The following is a 20,409-nucleotide window of genomic DNA, read 5'->3' as shown; positions in this document are numbered from 1 at the left end:
GCAGAAAGTCAGTAAGGGCAAAAAACTCATTAACTATCCTAAATGCCGAGGACAAAAAGAATAATAAACTTATAGGCCAGAATGAAATACAGCCTTGCCTCCAGGAGACCACTTCAGTTCCTGGAACTGAAGGAAGTGGAACTTGGTTCCTTTACGGCTGTCAACTTCCTGCCCCCTTCAGCCCTGGAGGGTGGCAGAGAGCCCATTGTCTGTCCACTGCTCCAAGGACCGCCGGCCAAGTGGCCACTCACAGTTGCTCTCCTTTGTGCTTGGAGAGATTAGAACAAAGTTGCTGCAGGCTCAAGAGGCTCCAAGATAGAGGCAAGGGGCAAGTGCACAGGCTTCAGAGTTGCCACTAAGTTTGAACTTGGCCCCTCCTCCCCTCAGTCCTGGGATCTTACATTAAATTGGATAAGGGGATCCCTTTCCCTCCTTTTCTTTCTCATTCCTTTTTGTAAAATGAATGCTTTCTGAATCTGCTTGACATAAGAACTATTTGTTCCACCCTAATGTTGACGGCTTGTTTTGTTCTTGAGTTTGCCTTCTTCTCACAAAAGGGGGGTAAGAAAAAGAAAGAAAAAAAAACACCTAACCTCAGCAGCTCTATTCACAACAAAGTTTAAAACATTTAAAGGTAAATTCAATGAGCGAATGTGGGATCAATTATTTTGTGACAAAACCATGGTTTTAAATATCCCAAATGTGATTATTTTTCAGGAAAGCCAAGAAATACATAATGTGTTTCATTTTCCTAGGTTAATAAGGTAAATTTAAGAAAAGGGTACCAAACTCTTGTAGTGATAACAGTAATAATAAAAATGTTTACCAAGCGTTATGTGTGAGGTCCTGTGCTTCTCACCCCAGAAAACAAATCAAATAAACAAATGAAGACAAATTTCTTCTCCTAGTGACTTCAAAATTGCCAGAAATTTTAAACTTCTGAATTCAACAAACGTTGGAGTGCACTGGACACAAAATAAAATAAAGTGATAAAGAACTCCTCAAAAGGCTTATTTTTTATCCTGTAACTTTTCTGAACCTGGTATTTCCAAGAACCAAGTGTCAGCCACAGAATATTTGTCTCATTTAACTGATGTGGGTGAGGTACCGATGTGACCGTCTATAACTTACAGTTGAAGCCATCAAAACAAACTCAAATACAACTCTGACGGCTGTTTCTACCATTGGTCGCCAGTGAAGACGAAGATCAGGGTATTGATTGTATTTGTTCTGGCTAAATTTCATGCACTTACGATAATGTCCCTGATATACTAAAGGTTTTCCCATTCGATTCTCCCAATAGCTGGGCTCAACATCATGAGCTTTTGCAACTGCCTTGAAATGTCTGGGCCACATTTCTACACAACTGCACATTACGGATTCCTTTTCTTCTAACTCAATGCCCACTTCTGCCTCTAGCCATCTGCAGCGGCGCATGTGTTTTAAGTTGTTCTAACAGCTGGAGATGGATCTATACTGATCCGTACCCACACTGCCATTAGTCCTGTGGGGTCCACTTGCATGCACCTGCAGGGGAAGCTGAGGTCATAGAAGGTAGTGGAGAGGGAGGGAAGTAACCCTATTTACCTGCTAAGTACAAGGGACTGTAGTTATCTATCCAACAGATGCAAGTTATCTCATTTAACCCTCCTCATAATCCTGTGCTCAAAATCTCCCACTCACTAAAGCTGAATCCATTCTTTGCCATCTTGGTGACCTCATCTCCCCTACTTTCAAGGATCATCAGGTTTATCAAATGTACAACAGCTATAATTTCCAATGTCCTCATCTTCCCCCTTTTCCCCACATCCCATAAACCTCTACTGTTTCCCCTTAAGAGCTCCCTATCCAGTTGTAATGCTACCCACAGAAAGATTTAAGGCAGACCCTCAGGGTTCCCTGGCCTCTTGGTCTGATCACCCACCACTTCCCACCACAACCACCTGCCTAAGAGGTATCTCGACAATGAGGGGTAATTCAGGACTTTCCCTTAAAAAAACCAAAGGTTCAATACCATCATGGTTTACATCCCTGTTTACCTCAGTTTATCTTTAAATACAAGACTCCAAATCATCCCTACACCCCCAGATGCTTGCCCTCCACGGCTGTGCATTTCTAATCTAGTCTGACCCAATCTTCCGTCCATCCCTAAATCCCCCGAATCCTTATACCATGATCTCTGGAACTCAGGGTCTGTACCACCCAAATCCCCTAACATTTGAACCTCTCCTGTAAAAGTTTTACTGTTTTCTATCAGTCTTCTCTGGAAGTCATCACTTGCCCTGCTTCCCCTTAAGTGGTGACCTTTTTCCCTCCCACATCCCATATACCATAGAGCCAGAAGGTTGGTGGGTATCCTCATAGCCCCTCATTTTGCTACTTCAAGACTCATTTTATTTTCTTCTCCAAAACCTCCTTTGAGGAACATGCTACTGCACGGTTACACCCGACACCCCTCCTCACTGCAGTCACTGATCGCCCTGCACAGCAGATCCACTGATCGACTGAATCTTTTCATGCCTGGCTCAACTGTCTTTGTCTCTATCACTCCCTGTCATCATTCTCGATGACTTCAATATCCACATAGACAATCCATCTAACACTCTGGCCTCTCAGTTGCTTGACCTGTTCACTTCCAACGCTCTTTTTCTCTATCCCACTTAGGTCACAGTCATACCCTAGACCTTGTCATTTCCAGCAACCTCATCACTTCTAACACCCTCTATTAGAAGCATCCCCTTGTTTTAAGCTTCCATCTTCCCACCTCACTTTTTCTAGGATTCCAGCTTCACCAAATCTTCAACCCCTTTCTGGGCTCCTTCTCTGTCTACCATCTGCCTCAGGTTTCACTCCCCTCCTTACTCATTTTTGATTCCAGGGTTTATAAAAAAAACCCTCTCTTGTGCATACCCTCAGCCTCTTTGTGACCCTCTTACCTTTTATTGTCCCTGTCAAAACCCTAACTCTGCTTAAATCTAGATCTTAAAAAAAAAGAAAGAAAGAAAGAAAGAAAAAGAAAAAAGAGTCCTTACCGTGGGGCACCTGGGTGGCTTAGTCGACTCTTGGTTTTGGCTCAGGTCATGATCTCAGAGTTATGAGATTGAGCCCTGAGTCAGGGTCCATGCTAAGCGCGGAACCTGCTTAAGATTCTCTCTCTCCCTTTTCCTCTGCACACCCCCCACTCATGTAAATGCAACTTCTTTATCTCTCTCTAAAAAAAAAAAAAAAGTCCTTACCTGCAGGTGAGCAGCAGAATATGCTAAAGAGAAACAACAAAGCCAGGATGATGGATTTCACTACAAATTTACAACCATGAGCGTCATGTGGACCTCAGCACTGGACCTCACCAGCAACGCCAGCACACATGGCTAATGAGTTCACTCACCCGGCTCTCTCTCCTACCTTCACCCTCCTCAAAGTCAAGCACCTCCTCCTCCATCCTAACTCTCACCTTGCCTCTTATTTCACTAAGAAAATGATGATAATAAGAACTTCCTCATTTTTTCTACTGCCAAATCTATGGATTTGGCATCTCTGTCCTTTCATCTATGTCCTCCATTAAATAGGGGAAAGGTCCAAGTTCCTACCTTGGTCCAACGTCCCCACTGTGCCCTCAATCTCGCTCCTTCTGCCCTTCTTACTAGTCATAACGTTCCCCTCATTTTGATCATTATTGTCAGCCCTTCCATGTCCAAACATATATGACTCCTCTTCCCCAAATACCATTCTGTTTTCCTATTTCACTTTATTGCAAATATCCTAAGAAGAGAGGTCTATATGTTCTGTTCTCGTTCCTTACTTTCCATTCTCTCCTCAGATTTTTTTCCTCCACCACTCCACTAAAACTGCCTGGCAAGGTCACCAACATCTCCTTCTTGCTAATTTTCTTGTCAATTCTCTGTCCTCATCTTATGTGACCTCTCAGCAGCATTGACAGCCAGTCAACCCCTCTTCTTTGAAATGTTTCTTTTACAGGGCTTCTCAGTCACCAAACTCCCCTGGTTCTCCTCTCTCACTGGCACCTCCTTCCAAGCCTCCTTTTCTGGCTCTTCCTTCCCTTGTTACCTGACCATCACAGAGCTTGATAACTCCTCCTTTTCTGTCTACACCTGTTCCCTAGGTGTCTCATCCAGGTTCAGAGCTTTAAATGCACCTATATTCTGGTGACCCTCAAATTTAGACTCAACCTCTCCTGTGAGTTCTAGGCTCTTGCACCCCACTGCTTGCTCGTTCTCTCTACTTGAGTGTCTTCTGGGCATACCAAACTTACCAAGTCCAAATCAGAAACCCTGGCTCTCTATGCAAATCCTGCTCCTTTCTTTGACTTGGAAATGGCAGTCATCCTCTACTTCCCCTTCTCCTTCCTAATTCCTTGGCAACTTCTGTTAGCTCTAATGTCAATGTTCATCCAGGATCTGACCACTTCTCACCAAACCCACCACTTTAGTTTTCTTCTTCCTTTCTTGTTCCTTTACAGTCAATTCTCCACAGAGGATCCAGAGAAACTTTAAAAGGTCACCTGTTCAAACTCAAAACCTGGCATGCTCAAAATAAAATCAAACTCCTTGCCATGACATGCTCTTGCCACATCCCGCCATTACATGTCTTACTGGTTTCCCTACTTCTTGATTCAGTCCAACCGTCCTGGCCTTATAGCTGATCCTCAAACTCTCCAAGCTTGTACCTGCCTCAAGGACTCTGTACTCATTGTTCTTTCGTCCTGGGACTTCCTTTCCCCAGGTTTTCCCATGCTCCCCTCCCTGACATCATTCAGGTCTCCGCTCCAATACTGTCTGCTCCAACAATCGTTCCCTGATTATCCTTTGGGAACATACCTTTTCCACTCTCCACAGTTCTCTTACCTTGAATAATCTTCCTTCTGTGCTTCCCACTCTCTACTATTACATCATATGCTAATTTATTTATCTGTTCGTTGCCTGTCTCTCTGCTTTAGACATATGTGCCTCTCTTGTTCTCTGCTGTGTCTCCAGCTCCTGGAACACTGCTCACCTCATGGTTGGTGCTCAATAAACACTTGTGGAATGGATGGATGAATAGATAGAGGTCATTACTGGGAGCCTCCCAATTCTCCTGAGTTGGCAGCTTGGAGACTTTGGTTGCCTTTTCTCCCTTGCCTTTACTTTGATTCAGTCAAAATGTTTGGTGTCAATTCTATTTCAGGAATGGCTTTCACTTCCATCCTTCCTATTCATGATGACATCCTGCCTCAGGTCCTCGTTTGCCCTTCAGTTCCTAGAACTTCTAAGTAGTCTTCTCATTCACACTGCCTCCTCTCTGTAGCCCACCAAGTACACCACTGCCAGAATTATCCTTCTGAAACATGGCTCTGTTCTCAGAGCTTCCCCAACAGCAGGCTGAGCATGTAATAGGGACCTAACAAATATTTCATAAACAAGTAATTAAATGAATCTCACCAAATAAAGGCCATATTCTTTGACTTGACTTTCAAAATCCTATTCAACCTGGTCTCCCATATAGGTTCTCTTAACCTGTCCTGATCAGTCTATTAGTTCTTTAAAAAAAAAAAAAAAGATTTTATTTATGTATTTATTTGAGAGAGAGAGAGAGAACACATGAGCAGGGGGAGAGGCAGAGGGAAGAGATAAGCAGACTCCCCACTGAGTAGGGAGCCCCATGTGGGGCTCAATCCCAGGACCCTGGGATCATGACCTAAGCCAAAGGCAGACGCTTAACCGACTGAGCCACCCAAGTGCCCCTAGTCTATTAGTTCTATGAGATTTATAACCAGTCTACAGTATCCTCATATATGATGTATTAGAGTAAATCATATAAACTTGACCAAGTGTGACTGATTTGGACTACAAAACAGTCATTTCATATGGCTTAATTCAATATAAGGGTTTTGTTTGTTTTGTTTTGTTTGCCTTTGTAATTTTGTGTAAGTCTTTCTAAATGCTAGATTATCTTCCTGGGTCATCCAACTCATTTTTCAGGGTCCAATTTTAAGTCTCATCTCTTCCAAAGAGGCCCCAGAATGAATAGTTTTTCTTCTACATTCCCATAGGACTTTTCCTTTTTTCACTTGTTCTCATTTGCCTTGTAATGACATTTTTGTGCCTAGCTCTCTCTTCCCATTATCTTCTGCAGTTGTGAGTGAACTCCTGGAGGGCAGGATCCTGTCCTAGCCATCCCTGAGTCCTTCACAGTTTCTACTAGAGTGCTTTTATATACACCAGTTGCTCACCAGATATTTGTTGAATGGACTCAAATAGTGGTTAACTGTCCCAGGCGTATATAACCTTATACTCTCCCTTATAACCCTGAGAGAAATAGGTTTATGGAGTCTACAACAATTTATTTCTTTCTTCTTTTTTTAGAGGGAGAAAGAGCACAAGCAGTGGGGAGGGGCAGAGGGAGAGAGAGAATCTTAAGCAGACTCCGCACACTGAGCACAAAGTTGGATGTGGGGCTTGATCCCACGACCCTGAGATCATACCTGAGCCGAAATCAAGAGTCGGATGCTCAACTGACTGAACCACCCACGCGCCCCCAAAACAACTATTTCTTAAGCATAAATATATTTTCAATTAGACATTTTGCTATCACACCAAAAGCAGGAAAGAAAATTCATTTGGGGTGCAGGTAGAGGACTGCTTGTCCAAACCCCGTAAGATACATCAACTCCCCAGTCACAAAGAGTAGGTGGTGTATGATGATCTTTCTCCCGGCCTGTATGATATCTTTAAGACATGAACTGCCCTCCAGGAGCTACGACTCTGGATACCCTACAGATAAAGCCTCTGTTCTGAACACCAGCAGCTACTTCATTTGCTCTAAACAACAGGCGAAGGAAGGGAAGTGGTTGAATCTTTCGTTGATGATGATGATGACAAAAACGATAATGGCATTTACATGATTCTGCAGTGCTTGACAAACTCAGCAAATTACTTGTAAAGTCGGCAGTCAGGGCTGTCAATGAGAGAGTCACCTCTGGGTTGGAAAGCAGCGGCCACATTTACATAAAAGGAGAGAGCTCATAGCACCTGACATCTCAGGGAGAGGTATACAAAGGGAGATCTGCGTTCACAGGAACTCACAGAGGAAAGGGGCTTAAGCTGCAGGAGGAGACCAAAGCACCAATACAGGGAACGACTTCCTGAGAGCAAGGGTCATAGCAAAAGAACAGGTGCCCAGAGGAGGTCATCAAACTTGCTCATAAGAAATGAGACAGCATGGTATTGGTGCCTGAATAAATAGACAGACCCCTGGAAGAAAGCAGTAAATCTGGGAAGAGACCCAGGTGTATATGAAAATTTAGTATATCCTAAAGATAAAGGTGGCACCAGAAATCACTAGGGTGTAGATAATGTTTTTAATAAGTGTTGCTAGGACAACTGGGTAGCCAGTTAGTAGACTTAATGAAGTTACATCTATGCCTCCAACCATGCACAAGAATATACTCTGAAAAGGATCAGAGAGCTACAGGAAAAAATGGACCTGACAAGTACTGGATGAAAACATGGGTGAATTCCTGGGTATGGAGAAATGATTTCTAACTTGAATCAATGTCACAAGACAAGAAAAGCAAAGCATGATAAATCTGATAGCAGAAGAAGAAATAATTTTTAGGTTTGTATGGAAAAAAAATACCATAAACAAAATAAAAAGACAAACAACAAATGGGAGAAAATGTTTGCAATATGTATTACAAATAAAAGGCTAATGTTTGCAATACACAAAGACCTCTCAAAAATTGAAGGGAAAAAAATCAACACCCAAATAGGAAAATGGGCAAAGGAAATGAACAGACAATTTGAAAAATATATAAAAATAACCTTTTAAACATAAGAAAAAAATGCTCAACTTCACACTTAAGTGAGCTAGTCTAAACACACTGAAACAGTCCGGCAGTTTCTCGAACAATTACACACAGTTACCATAGGACCCAGCAATTCCATTCTTAGGTATATATACCCAAGAGAAATAAAAACATATGTTCACATGAAAAAATAATACATGAATTTTTAGAGCAGGATTATTCTTAATAGCCAAATGGTGGAAGCAACCCAAATGTCCATCACTGAATAAACAACAGGGAATATTACTTGACCATGCAATGGAATATTATTTGGTCATAAAAATGAATGGTGTACTGATTCATGCCATAACATGGATGAACCTTGAAAACAGGCTAAATGAAAGAAGCTAATCACAAATGGCCATGCATAGTATGATACCATTTATATGAAATTTCCTAAACTGGCAAATCTATGGACAGAAAGTAGATCAGCATTGCTTAGGATCGCGGGAATGGGGAGCTAGGAGAGTGGTAGCTGAAGGGTACTGAGTTTCTAAACTTGACTGTGGTGATTGTTGCTGCTATCTGTGAATATACTAAAATCTACTGAATTATATGCTTTTAGTGGGTGAATTGTGTGGTATATGAATTATATCTCAATAAAGTCGGTTTGAAAGCTGACACTGAGATATCAGCGCCCACCTATCAGACTGGTGGTAAATATCAGAAAGCTTGATACATTCTGCTCATGAGGCCAAAGGAAAACAAACAGGCACTCTCATACCTTGTTTGAAGGAAGACAAATTGGTATGGCCGTTAAGGAGGGGGATTCTGCAAAATCTAGCAAAACTATATATTTGTATTCCCAGCAGCCAGCTGTCTCGCTTCCAGGAAATTACCCTGAAGATGCTGCCCAACTATATGAAAATACTATATGCTAGCTCGTGTCCTGAAGCATTGTTTGTAACTGGAAGACACAGGAAACAGCTTCAATCCCCACGAATAAGAGACCTGCTGGACAGACCGTGGTACCCACTCAGTGCAATACTACTCAGCCAGAAAAGAACACTGAAGAGCTCCATGAGCTGGTGGGACTGATTGCCAGGATGCGTTGTTAAAGGAAAAAAGCGAAGTGCAAAAGTTCATGTATAGCATACTCTCTCTCTCTCTCTCTTTTTAATAAGAAAGAAGAGGAAACAAACTATACATTTATTTAATTATTTTAGCAAAAAGAAACATGGGGGAGAAAACCAGAAATGAAGGAGATTAGTTCCATGTTTGGGGTGCGTGACCATGGGGAGGAGGAGTTGAAGGAGTGACACTTCTCTGGATCAGCTTTTTTTAATTTAGTTTTGATGTTTATAGTCCTATTCGTGTTTCATATACTCAAAAAAATCCACAAGGATGGGGAGAAAGCCCCGAACAGAAACAAATGAACCAAATTAGATTTCAAATGAATGGCATAACCATGCTGAACAAAGGGTGGAGAGAGAATTATTTGAAGTTACTTTTGAAGACAGTGTTTTGACTACACATCCTCAGTCTAAAGACAAAAAGGCACGTACAGAAATATTGAACTCTAATTAGTGGTTTTGTTTTTTACGGTGGTATGAGTGAATGATTCAAAAACTACTTTGTATGTATTCTAGGATTGAGCAAAGGAATAAATATATTGGAAAAAAGGGGGGGCTAGATGTCTCACTATTAGAGAAGTAGTATTTTTTTTTTTTTTTAATATACAAGAAAGGGAAGGCCAGCATGCTGTGGGATTGGAACTGAAAGTATCACTGTGTTTTTAAAAGCAGATACAGATCTCAGCTCTGTCCATTGAGAGGACCTAGAAACAATGACACCCCAGTAGGCTTCATGCCCAGAACCCGATGCCCAGATCCTGGTTTTTTAAATTCCACTCTCACTAAAAGGATTTAGGAACTGTTGGCACAACTGGCTGATTCTAAGGCAGGTAAGGTACAAGATGAGCTTGAACATCTCGTTCCAGAAAGGGCTCAAAATTTGAATGTCAAAGGACAGAAAGAAATCCCACTGTTCAACTCTGAGACAATTTGGATGTGAAAATAAATAGTAGTCATAATGGATTACAATCCATTGAATAATGCATAACATTCCATAAATTCATACTGATATCAATGAATCAATAAATAAACAGATAAATGTGGGATGGGGAGGTTCTTCGTTGGTAGAACTGAATGAATAAATGTGGAATCACACAATGAGAAAGATCACCATTTGGCAAATAATTCTAAGCAATAATTGATTCAGGCAAGAAACACCAATGGAGACTAAAACTAGTGGGTGCAAGTTTGATGTAGATTGCGTATTTACATAGTCTCAAAGTATCTCCCATACATTTCTCATTAATCACAAAGGGAAAGAAAGCAACCTTCTAGTGGAGAAACCTGACACACACCACCTTGGCCAAGTAATCACAGATAATATCACCAATAACGACACCAACCCAACGTCGCATCCCTCTGGCTGGATGCACTGAGGGAGACACAACATTACTTCTGGGGTGTTTCTGCCCAAAATTCATCACCCAGATCTAATCACAAGGAAACATCAGACAAACCCAAATCGAGTAACCTTCTACAAAATAAATGGTCTGTACTCTTCAAAAATGTCAAGGTTAAAGAGAGAGAAAGAACAGGTAAAGCTAAAGAATGACTGAGGAAGGTTCTAGTTCAAAAGAAACTGAAGAGATGTGACAACTGAAAGCAGCATGTAGTCCTGGGGAAAGCACATTATTGGAAGAGGGAACAACATTTGAATTTGGACTCCAGATTAGTTGATGATATTGCACAAATATTCAATTTCCTGATTCAGATAACTGTCCTGCGATGATATAAAATTATGTCCCTGTTTTGAGGAAATCTACACTGAAGTATTTAAGGGTAGAGGGGTACAATATCAGCAATTTATTCTCAAATGATTGAGAAAAATGTCATAGATACATGCCACATCTCAGCGTAAACATTTATGCAGCAACTCGGGGGCTCTGAAGACAACGTGGGGCCCTGGGGTCTCTGTTTTCCAGGCTGGACCAAACCCTCCTTCAGTATTCCCATCCTGTTCGTGGAATTACTCAGCCCCACTCCCTGCTTAAACGGTGTGAATACGATCGGTTTGGAGAAAAAAAAAAATCCTCTTCCCAGTTCACAGCAATTTTTTTCGTATGGCCTAGAATTTAAATCCTTTTTATTGTTTTAAAAAATATTATCCAATTAGACCCGACTATTTTCAAACACAATGCTAATCTGCGAGAACTCTCGAAAGCTGCTCTGGCGCCGCTGTGTCCCTTGGCAACTCCAGCTCAGGGCCCCGCCAACCTTTGGGGCACGGAGGTGTTGCTCAGATTTGGAACCTCCTGGCTCTGAGCTGTGAAACTGAGCCATAAGAAACCAGGACTCTCTCCTGAGCCACTTCTGTGCACTGCTTTATTTTTTGGGTATGTCTCCCAGGCCAGGATGAAAGCATGGCACCTCTTCTTTCCCTGAAGGCTCAGGGACCCTGCAGCACAGAGTGGGTGTATCGACCTGATTGACTCACCTTCTGCCCACCTTTTGGAACTTCCTCAGCCTTCAGGTAAATACCTGTCCCTCCCAGGCCACTGACACCTGGCTTAGAAACCTCACACACCTATGACCCTCTGTATTCTCCTGCTATCTGCCGCCTCACCCCAGCTGTATGCACAGGGGCCCCTGTGCCTGGTGGAGCTCAGAAGAAGACAGGCAGCTTACTGCTTAGTCAGCCAAGCTCTGTGCTATCTGAAGCAGAGAGGAGCCACTGATTGGCTGAAGCTCCTATGGAGAGTGACAGAGCCATGACATGGGACAGCCCCAGTTATCATGGTTTCAGATGCTAGAAATGGGACCACAGCCCTAGCCAAAAAGACCCATGGCTTAGAAAGCACAAGGCAGAGATAGGAGTTTCTCCTCCTCCCTCTATCATGAATTAAACACTCACTATTGCAATTATAAATAATAAATAATTCCTTTAAGAATGATAATGATTTTTCCAATTAACCTCCATGCTTATAAATGCGTAAGGAGGTACGATCATTCCCATTTTACAGGAGAAGGAAAGGGAAACTCGGCGAGGTAAAAGAGCCAGGACAAAATCCCACAGCAGTCGGACACAAGAATCTGGTGTCACATCTGGGTCTCTGTGATACCTGAGTCATACAGAGATGACTTGCTCAAACATTTGCTCTTTCAAATGACCACAAAGTCCAAGTTTATCAGTTACGTACTCAACCCGGGTCACGCTCAGTAATCTTCCATCTCATTTTACTTCCCAACATGGCAGGACTCACAACTGCCATTGCTCCTTTCACCTAGAGCAACCTCAACTCCAAGGGAATCATCTCCTCTCCTTGACTTGACTCCACTCCCCTCTCCAGGCCTTGATGCCCAGAACTGGGCATCCCCTGCAAATCCTAGCAGCACCCACAGCCCTGCTGTAGACTAATGCAACACATATCAGCACACCAGTGGACCTGGGCAGGAGCATGGCTGATCCAGCCTGCTCCTCACACATACCCCCCCCTTGCGTCCTGGGTATTTCTGTGCCGTCCTCACTGGTCTCAGAGGTAGGTACCAGAATCCAGGTACATCGGGGCTCAGTGAAGATGGAAAGTCATTGGCAGGTGGCTGAGTGTCACCGTGGAGCTGTTGGCTGTGTTTCAGCATGAATGCCATGGTAAAACCTTTGCTCTGAGAACTGCACTCTCTATTTACCTGTTACAGTAGTTAATTTCATCTGTTTTGCAGAAATATTTACTAAGGGTGACTGATGGGGGCAGGCAGCTGTGGCTGCGTCTGCTGCAACCATATGGTTTATTTACAACCATGGCTCTGTGCTGCAGATAGCACAAAGAGGATTAAATTATACTTTGTAGATTAAAGTCCTGAATACTATAAAACTCATAAGCCTTTGTATGCTAAGCAAGAACTTTGACTCCCATTGGGTTTTAAGCTGATATTTTGCACACACAGAAAAGAGCGAAAACTTCTGTTATTTAAGTATTTCTTAAAAAGCAGACAGAATATCAAGCTTGTTCCTTAGGCAGGCCACTGGTGAAGAGGGTAGGGGGAAAAAAGGCAGCTTCACAAACACCTTTTAAAGGGCCAGTGTGGCTGGCTTCACTGTCACTATAAACAAGGCCTCTCTAGCTCTGTTTACTAATCTCCTTGAACTTGGAAAGGCAGCCTGCTTAAAAGGAAACTGCCCCCAACAAACTAAAGCCATGGTTTATTTTGTGCTCGTGGTCAAGGCATAGTCCATGTAATTATATCTCCAGCACCCCACCACTCCAACTTTGCTTAACGTTGGTTAGAAAATAGGTCTGAAGGAGAAGCTCAGTATTGCCCCATTCTTCCCGGAAATGGGGAAAAAATGGGAGGGGCCAGCAAGTCTTCTACAATGTGTTGTTAATAACCTCTCTGGAAGGGTCCTTCACCCTCAGGGTGTGTCATTTCTCCCCCCTTCCCAGCCCCCAAGCCGGGCCTCCATCCTCTTCAGACCCTGAAAGAATTCGGTTCAATTTAGCCTTCTCCTTGATCTTTAAAGTTTTGCTCTCAGTCCCTTTCCACTTGAAGCCGCGTTTGATGTTTCCATGGGTGTTTCTACTGATGGGCTTCACCCAGAGAGCTTTGTCGTTGACTTTGAGAGTCTGGCGTTCAGAGGATGGACTGATCTTTGCAGGTGTTATTTTCTGCACACAGTGCAATTAGCCAACAAGCTAAATTGGCACAAGCAGTGCACTCAAATCTCTTCTCATTGAACCTTGGCGCTCATTGGGAGGCTCTGGTGGGACCTGTGTTCCCAGTTAAGGATGGGAAAACTCCCTGGTGGATGACGAGCCCTCACCAAGGCAGGCATGGAGCATAGCCCTGCCAACTCAGCTGCCAGAAATCCAGGGAATTCTCAACTGTTGGAAGTGAGGCTGATGTGTTTATGTAGGGAATCAGATGTTTTCTTGTGGCAATAAAATCGGTTCAGTTGAGAACAATGATTGCCTTAAAACACAGTGGGAAAATAATACTTAAAAAATCTGGAGCAACAGTGTAGGGATGGTTCCATTATCCTGTCTAGGGCTCCAAAGGCTCTTGCATTTCTTGGCCTTCCTTTTGGGGCATTAATAACACAGATCGAAGCAGAAAAGATTCCCAGGGAGGGAACCTTTTTTTATACTTTTCCACCCAGGAATCTCCCAAGGGAGTCCTTACCATTTCCCAGTGCCTCCACACCTTCGTTCTGCCACAGCAATTGTACTGAAAATCTTAAAATCTGGAAAGGACTCAGGGGAAGGAATTGGGAGGCTCTGTGGTCATTGCTGCCAACAACACTCACTTGGAATTCCTCTAGATGCCCTTTACACACCCTGCCCCTCTCCCTGGAGTTACCTGGACACCTGTTGGAGAACTAGCTGATGAGAAGAATTACCATGAGCCAAGTGTGCAATCATCATCACCAAAGAGGCTCTGTGAGCTGCTGCACAGCGGTTAGTACTATCCCTGTAAGAGTTGGGTCAGCAGCCACATTAATAAAAGGCGATCACATTGTATCTTTCAGCCACAGGATCTCGTTTCATTTTCCATCATTTCAAGAGATAAGGAGCATAGATATTATTAATCAGTTTTTCTATGTGAAGAAGCTTGGGTAGACAGTGAGTTTTAGCTATCTTTCTTCATCTTCCCCTCCTTCCTTCCACCCCCTCCTTCCTTCCACTCATTCTTCCTTCCATCCCTCCCTCCTTCTAACCCTCCTTTTTCTAACCCTCCTTCCATCCATTCATCCTTCCTTCCATCCCTCCTTCCTTCCATCCCTCCTTCCTTCCATCCTTCTTTCCCTCCCTCCCGCCTTTCTGCCTTCCTCTCTCTCTCTCCCTTTTGCCCACCTTCCCTCCCCTCCCCTCTTTTCTCCTCTCCTCACGTTTCAGTGGACCCTTGAGAGCTCAGGCATATCCATGCCTTCTGCCTTCCCAGCTGTTTATTTCAGAAACCAGGTTGCCCTTCTCTCCACAGAAAAGCGTACTTTCTTTTAAGTGAAACGGTTAGAAGGGGATGCTGAGCCTCCATCAGCCCAGATTCCAATTATAATGGACCTATAGCAGGCTGCGCTGATATCACATCTGATTTATTCAAACCCTTTTCCCTGATGATTACCTTCTCCATTCAGGACAAGAATATCTGCTCTTTCTGGGTGAGGGAGCAGCCTGATTATAGCTTCATTAGAAAATGGTGCCGCTCGCTCTTGCAGTCTAATTGGTTGACAGGGTTTGGGATACGGAAATGTAAATCACTGACAGTGTTCGTGGCCCTACTTTTATCACAGTGAAATCCTCAGCTGTCAAAGTGAATGGTTATGTGAAGCGGTTAATTTTATGTGTCATTAAAGGAACCATAATTGCGGCAATAAGTCTTTCCTGGATTCTTTCGAGAGGTGTATGCGGGATTCCCTGGGCTTCTCAATGTCTTCTTGACACCCTACACCACTTTAGGTGTGGGGGCAGCTGCTGCAACTCCAGGTAGCGAAGACTCCACCCAGAGAGCTGGGCCCATGCTTGGTTTCGCAGGATTCTCAGAGGCGCCCTCTTCGGTGCGCATTTCTCCTGTACTCTCACCTTCCATCAGGGTGCTTAATGCTCCAGGGGGCTGCAGGCAGCTGCTATGATCCCAGTGGCCTGGTGTCACCCCTACTCGCGAGACACTGTTTGGTGAGCAGGCTTGAGAGTTTTTAAGGCACGGAAAGCATCTTGGGAGTAATTCCTTTGGAGGGAATTGGCATGTTGGAGGGGAAGTCTGTGTTATCTCTGGGATTGTATTCTGTTCCCTGAAAAGCAAATCGCGGGCCTGCCAACTCTCGATCCCTTAAGAACCCAACAGGCCAGCTCACCTCGATCCCACCCACTCATCGGTGCACCCAATGACTGGAAAAAGGAAGGTATCAGCATCAGATGACCTTCCCCACGGACGAAAGGGAAGTGACACGGGTGGCATCAAGCGTTAGCTGTCGGAGAATACATAAGGCTGGCGAGTTGAACAGTAATCACTAGGTAACCATCTCAGACAGATAGAAAGAGAGGGGAAAACACCCAAGAGTAGCAATCTTTAAAGAGAACAAGCAGATCTGAGTAATCCAATTTAGGGGAGATAAGGGCCTGCTGCTAGTACTGTCCTTTAACTGGACAAACGCCTTCGTTCAAGTGTCAACCCCAATCCGGAAGAGGTCACCGCACTGGGCCTGCTGCCTAATATACTCCTGAATTGGCTGAGTGGCTTTCCGAACAAACACACTGGTCCAACAGAATTGATTTTCAACAGGCCGTATTGGTCCCTAACGTAATTATCCAGCAGTGAGTCAGTTCACGGCAGCCCGTGCATTTAAACGCTGCTGGCCAGCCCTGGACGGGGGACGGCCGGCATCAAGGTGCCTGTTCCGAACACCACTTGGAAAACCTTCCTGTTTTCTTTCCAGCTACTTTTCTCTCCCCTTCCTAAAGAATGTAATGAGCAATGGAGATTTTGCACAGCTCCATCTTAAGTGGCCATTGTCTTGCTCCTGTTTACGGGGAGCTGCAGAGACACTGGTCTCATGTGCCAATGAATATCAAGTCCTGGCTGTTTGATAGGTGAATTCAATTTACAATAAAGAATCAAACAGAATCCTTTTAAAACACTACCACGTTTAACCTCTTCCCTTCTCTGCAGGCTTCTTGGCAGCATGGTTCCAGTCATATTTCTCTTAGTCTGAACACTCACCATACTGGCAATATCTTACACACATCTCTTTAGGTCATGCCTCTAGCTCAAAGAGAGGGTGGGAATGGGGTCTAAGGCATCCTGGGGCACCCTGCACCTGGTGCTGCACTGTCTAACCTAGGACTCAGCAACTATTCGTGGAGTCCTGTTTAAATGATCTGGAATGACTAAAGGGCCACTCGATAGCTGTGTGAACTTGGGCAATAGCTTAACCTCTCTGTTCATGTAGTTCTTCCTCTGTGCAATGGGGGTGATAATAGTACCTGCTGCATCAGGTTGTTATAAGGATAAACTGAGTCAGTATGTGCCATGCTTCTGGAACCAAGCCTGCTCCATATAAAAGTGTTAAGTAAAGGCCCGATGGGCTACTTATGGGGGAGTGTAAAGACAGCACAATAGGATCAGCCTGCCCGGATCTTTTCGTCATCTGAGACCGCATCTACTGTGAAATCCACTGATCAGTTAGTAGTGCTGGCCCACCCAGTCTCCCTAAATTGGCTTGGTATGGGGCAAGGGTCCCCAGCCTGCACCTGTGCCTGGGCTGGGCTGTTTTCCCAGAAGCTGCATGGTTTGGGGGCTGAACAGGACACAGAAAAAAAATGCCCCCGCCTGTCCCTGACCTCACTCCCAGGGGAACCCACACTGGCTGTGGCAAAGAGGTTGTGGTGGCCATTCGGGAAATCGATCATGGAAGTTCTCAAGAAACACCGTTCAATCACAGTCGACCTGCTAGGAGCCTCTGCTCTGAAATGGTAACCCACGGTTAGACCAGTGTGCAGGAGGCAAGAAGAATGTTCTCATTTACTTCAAACACTGAGACCATCCACGCGCTCATCTCACCAAAGGCTGAGTTCTGGTTTTCACTTACCTCTGAGCTCCTCTGGTCTTAGCAGAACTGGGAAAACCAAAGGTAGAACCCACATCCATGTACTCGCTCCCTCAGGATGAACCAGCATCCAGCTCGACTCAAGCGATCTTACTGAAAGAGATGAACATTTACTGCATTATTTCTGGGGCAACCCAAACTAATTAACCCATACATGTTATTAGGAATAATGGTAATAATGTGTCTGATGCTATTTTGAGTGCGCTCCTTGCATGAGTTCATTTAAGCTGATGTGTCACATTATTATCATTTCACATGAGGAAACCGAGGCACAGAGAGGTAAAAGAGCACGGCCAAGACCACAGAATCAGTACCTCGAGCTGGCTCGTGGCCACTCACCCATCCTGCGCCTCCACAGGAGGGAGAACGGACAGAGATGCTGTAGTTTATAACAGAATATTAATGTTGGTAGTGCAGACCTAATTCACAGGGCAAAAGGAGAGGGATGGAGAAGAAGAAGGAGGAGACAGGGAAGAAGAAAAGAGGCTGGGCATACAGGACAGGAGGAAACGGGAAAAAAGGATATACGTTTTTAATATTTAAGATTATTATTTGTATTTATCAAATCAGTAGTGTTCACTATATAATCACAGGTAACATGTGCAGAGAATATAAAATGTGCCAGGCATCACACCGTCTGCAGGGATCACATTCAGTTATCTTATTCACTATTCATAATAAAACAGTCAGTCACTACTATGAGAAGCAAACTACACAGAGAAGAAAACTCAGACTCAGAAGCCCTAACTCAGAACATAGAGAACCAGAATCCAACTAGAGTGAGGCTGCAGAGTTTGGCAAATAAAATTACAGGACAGCCAGTGAAATATGAATTTCAAAGAAACCCCAAATCATTTGAGGCATACTTTTACTAAAGCAACAGATAATTTCGGACATACTTATAATAAAGAGAATTATTCATTTATCTGAATTTCACACCAAGCTGGGCATCCTGTGGTTTATCTGGCGACCCTAAAGAGAGGTATTATTAGGTTGTCTCAAGTCTTCATAGTTCCAAGTGGGCATAAACTTTTCATTTGAGGTCCCACGTGTATTCAACTGGTCATATTCTCAGGGCACCTAGGCCAACAGGATCTAAATTCTTGACTGACTTCAAGTGCCTGAGCAGACTCTCAAGGGTCCACAAGGACCAGCTCGGTGCTTTGGGGCATGCCCACACGAGGCCCTCGTGTCACGGGGGCTCCACACCCTCGTCACCTCTCACTTCCACTCTGACTTCCCACCACATTCACTCTGCCTCCTGCCCAGTTCAGCATCTGCCTGCGATCAAGCCTTTTCGGCCCCAAAAGGGATGCCAACACTCTCTCCAAGTGTGCACTTCAAGTGTGCACAGCTGCCTGGCGGATAAAGACAGCGTTGGCGTCCAACCTCCTTCCTGCCTGTCCTTCCCCTAAAGTGCTCCTGAATAGGGTCAGGTTCTGGCTGTATTTTTCAGTCTCTAATTAGCAGATTCCAATTCATCACCCTGAGTATCTCCTGGCATCAGCCCCGAGATTCCCTCCTCTCGCCTGGTGAATCGGTCTTCATTTAAAACCCTCTCTCTTAGCCCTAAATGGAAATCAATTCTGCAAGTTTAGCAAATAGTTAATTACTCCACAAAGGGGATTGATTGGCCTTTGATCACCAGAAAGCTCTGCAGTGCTATTAGTCTCTTTCATCTGTGATTAAACCACAGAGAGAAAGAAACAAAAACTAAATTAGGCTTCTTCTGTTATCCTACAAATATTTAATGACGGGCTAATCTCCTAGAGGTGTGTTCAGGGGATATGCTTTCCATCAGGAGCCGGCTTCCATTCAACCTTGAACCCAGATTCCATCTTTGTGGAGAGCGCCGCAAAGAACTTGACAGAGGAACAGAGCTGGGCTCAAAGAAACCCTTTGTAGGACACACTCTTGTCTGCCTTTTCTTCTCTCTTCTTATGTATGTTTTAATGCAGATAAAGATTTTCCCAGTGGACTCCTGGCATGAATAATAATAATAAAAAGGAAACCTGGCTTAAAAAAAAAAAAAAAAAAAACCTCCATCTGGGTTTTGCTAACTCTCTGGCCAGAACCAGACGGGGTCCCAATGATTTGCAGACGATGAGGAGCACCTTTGCCCAAGTAATAGCCTTCTTCGCTTGGTACAGAAAAGGCACCGAGTGGAGTCTTCTGGGACCAGCTCTTCCTAAAGGGGTGCTGACCAGCAGAGCAGGAGCTGAGGCTCACTGCTTCATCAGTAATCTATAGCAAAGTGTACAGAAAATCATACTTTAGGAAAGGCATTTCCTATGCATTTGATAAATAGTTCTATAAAGCACAGAAGGAAACTGAGGCACAGCAGAGAGGAAAGAGCAAGGATGTTAGAGTCAGGCAAAACTGAGTTCAAATGCTTCTGGGCTTGACAGCCAGGTGACCGCAGGTCAGCTGTTTAATGCCCCAGACTTTAACGTCTACTACACAGGGCCTCTGTGCTCATAACGCCAAGGACACTGCCTGACACACAGCAGAGGTACCCGATGTTAGGTTCTCTCCCCTTTCTCACTCAGCGCAGCACCACTGGGTACCTAGACAGCCGAGCCTAGAGCCATTGTCCTTCTCGAATGTAGGGGTTTTTTTCTTTCCTGCATTCACTTTGCCCCTCCAGTAATCTTCCTGTTCCATGGTTGCTGTTCTGCTTAGAATCTACCCACATTTCTGAAAGACCATCAAGGAGCCAAAATAAAAGATTATGGCCAACAATAGATACAACCAAGGAATCAACCAGGCTTTACTTGGATGGGCCCTTTCTGAGTGGTGCATTTTCCCAGAAAGGCAGTGGGCTGAGTTAGTTTGGTCTCCAGAAGCAAACACGAGATAGTGCCTAAATGATTTTTTTTTTCAATCTGGTACTTTTGGCTTGATAGAGAGTCAATATATACTTTTTCACCCTCATTTGTTCTTCCTGGATTCTCCTGTGT

At 44.1% G+C, this 20,409-nt stretch overlaps 1 protein-coding gene across 1 annotated transcript in view; it reads right to left on the bottom strand.

Moving 5' to 3' along the window:
* ZFHX3 (zinc finger homeobox 3) overlaps positions 1-20,409 on the bottom strand; it is a 1,297,849-nt gene that overhangs the window by 468,080 nt on the left and 809,360 nt on the right. Inside the window, exon 12 of the mRNA XM_057314209.1 lies at positions 17,432-17,542. The gene's annotated coding sequence lies outside the window, so the exon portion shown is untranslated. The remainder of the gene's footprint in view (positions 1-17,431; positions 17,543-20,409) is intronic.

This window comes from Ursus arctos, unplaced genomic scaffold, assembly GCF_023065955.2.
Source record: "Ursus arctos isolate Adak ecotype North America unplaced genomic scaffold, UrsArc2.0 scaffold_19, whole genome shotgun sequence".
Lineage (NCBI taxonomy): Eukaryota > Metazoa > Chordata > Mammalia > Carnivora > Ursidae > Ursus > Ursus arctos.
The sequence above is the reverse complement of the archived record's forward strand: the minus strand, read 5'-3'. Positions and strand labels throughout refer to the sequence as shown.